This window comes from Trichosurus vulpecula, chromosome 4, assembly GCF_011100635.1.
Source record: "Trichosurus vulpecula isolate mTriVul1 chromosome 4, mTriVul1.pri, whole genome shotgun sequence".
Classification (NCBI taxonomy): Eukaryota; Metazoa; Chordata; class Mammalia; order Diprotodontia; family Phalangeridae; genus Trichosurus; species Trichosurus vulpecula.
This window is the reverse complement of record NC_050576.1, coordinates 239,729,075-239,731,641: the sequence shown is the minus strand read 5'-3', so window position 1 is coordinate 239,731,641 and position 2,567 is coordinate 239,729,075. Positions and strand designations below refer to the sequence as shown.

At 38.2% G+C, this 2,567-nt stretch overlaps 1 pseudogene; it reads right to left on the bottom strand.

The window, feature by feature from the left end:
* Positions 1-1,703: 1,703 nt before the first annotated feature.
* LOC118849120 lies at positions 1,704-2,062 on the bottom strand (annotated as a pseudogene).
* Positions 2,063-2,567: the final 505 nt, after the last annotated feature.

Sequence of the window (2,567 nt, the reverse complement as noted above, 5' to 3'; positions counted from 1 at the left end):
CAAAGTTCTTTATATACTTTAAAGGGCTATAGAAATATGGTTATTTTGACAGAAAGTTTTAATTTTAAAAATGAGTCTTACTTAGATGGTGCACTAGATAGGCTCTGCTAATAAATCAGGAGGCCTGAACAATAGACAACTTTCTATAAACTGCCCTTTCGTTCTTTCTTTTCATTGTAATGAATGACTATCACCAAATTTGCATTATTTTGTAAAGAGTCTGAGCCTACCTTAAAAGAAGTATGAAGTATTGTAGGAAATCAGAGGAGGGACTAAGGGAGAGCTTCCATCTGCGAAGAATGTGTTATATTTAACTCTCTGACTCAAGGAGCCAGAGGGTTCCCACATGGGCCACAGATATTAAACATTACCCAGCATTTCCCTTAGTATCATGAGATCTTAGATTGACAAATAACTTAAATCCCCTCTTTTCATATGAGCACACAGAAGTCTATAGAGGAGAAGGGACTTGGCAAAAATCACATAGGTAGTAAGCAGAAGACTAGCCTCTAGTATCCTGCAACCTAGTTACGCCAAGAGCAGTAAAATAGATAGAATTATCTATCAATATCTAGCAATAAGATTTGATAGAATTCAGGTTTTGTCAGTAGAACCTATTCCTTTTAGTTTCTCAATAATATTAATTTTCTGGACTATAATAAATTGCAATGAAGCATGCAACCTTTTCAAATCTATTCTTTTTTATTGTCAACAGAGTGTACCACATTATTTCAGACCTTAAACATAATTAAATGTCAGAAAATGTCATGTGAGTTTTGCTTCACTCGTGATTTGTTAATTATTCTACTCGGATACTGTAAAAATCATTATCCATCATATACTATGTCTCAAGGATTTCAAACTTTAGCTAAATAGAATTGTTAAACAATCATTCTTATGAGTAGCAGTGTGGTACAGTGAGAAAAACATTGGAGAACAGTGTCCTGGGGTCAAATTTCACATATCATCATATTGTTTGCCTTGTCAATGGATGGGATAGTAGTTGTAGGGAAAAAGAGAGTTGGGAACTCAAAATGTTTTATTTAATTGCTAAAAACATGCAAATAATCATTTTTAAAAGATAATAAATAATGAAATGAGTTCCACATCATTAAAAAATCTTTCCTCTGGGTTAGAAAAAAGTCACATTTTATGCTTACAATATGCCTGATACTGAACAATAAGCTTAACTTCTGTGGCCTCTGTCAGATGAGGTGGTGGAAATAGAAGGTCGCTAAGGTGTCTTAATTCTCATATTCCTGCAGATTTATGATCCTATGATGTCCAGTCATCATATAATTATGTAAACAGAGATGAGGAAGCTGAGAATTAGCCCACGTTCTACATATTTCCTATTATAATGTAAGATATACACACCATTTGTATTCATACATAAAAGACTCAAGAAGTCCTTCTCCAACTTGTTTCCTGCCAAATGATATGTCCCTTGTCTTTGTCTATTCCAAGATGACAAAAAAGCTGCAAAACTCACTATTCTCAGGGAAGTTGAGTATAAGCAGACAACAGCCCAGCTTAGTCTCTCAGGTCTGGGTGGTTTTATACTTTACCAGAAGTTATCTTTATTCTTTTTTTTTTTAAAAAAAAAACAGGAAGGTTTTATTCACAAAAGGTAAAACAAATGCACCCCTCAGCCTAAGTGGGCTGAGCTGATGGTTGGGGTGGGAAGGGAGGCTCTGGCCCTACTACTTGCCAGCAATGAGTGGGTTCCTGAGGACCGCGATGATGGAATCCCCACTCAGGAACATCTTGGAAATGTAACGATCTTTGTTCACTGGTTTCGACTTTTTCTTGCCTTTGCCAGCTTTTGGGTACCTCTGTCCACATCTCCTCACGTTCTCCAAGACCATGTTGCAGTGCCTGTCAAAGGCCTTCACCTGGCCCAGAAGTTTCTTGTTGTCGTGGCAGTTGATAAGAACCTGTTGTGTTGTTCTTCACCGACTGGGTGAGCACCGACAGGGGCCCAGTGTTGAACGCCTTCCTCTTCCTGCTTCTGCAGCTCCTCAGGGGTCATCTCACTCTTGGGCTTGTTTAAGAGACTCATGGTAGCAGTGGCCCCTCTGTCCTTTGCAATCCTGCCTTACTCACGCCGCTGCTGCCTCTGTGATAAGCTCCCCTGTTGGTGCCGCCTCCAGTTATCTTTATTCTTTTACAAATGCACCAGTCTTGAGCAGGACAGGTAAGACAAAATTCAAAAGTTGGTGTACTTCCTTTAGAGGAGGGGTTGTTATAATGGTGGATTATTATCAGTCGCTGAAACTTCTTTCTTTGCATCTCCTACATGTTGGGCAAAAGGTGCTTTGCTTACAAGTCTATGTTACTACATCATAGGCATAATTAAACAATCAGATCATAGGACCATTGGCCCAGAGTTGGAAGGTACTTCAGATGCTATTTAGTCCAAAGTCCATATTTTAGAGATAAGCGAATTGAGTCCTGGTGATGGTAAGTAACTTGCTCAAGGTTATAAGGTGATAAGTAACAGGAAAGTACTTGTTAAAACTTTATGCTGTAAAATGTGAGTTGTTTTTAATTATGTTTTTCAGAGT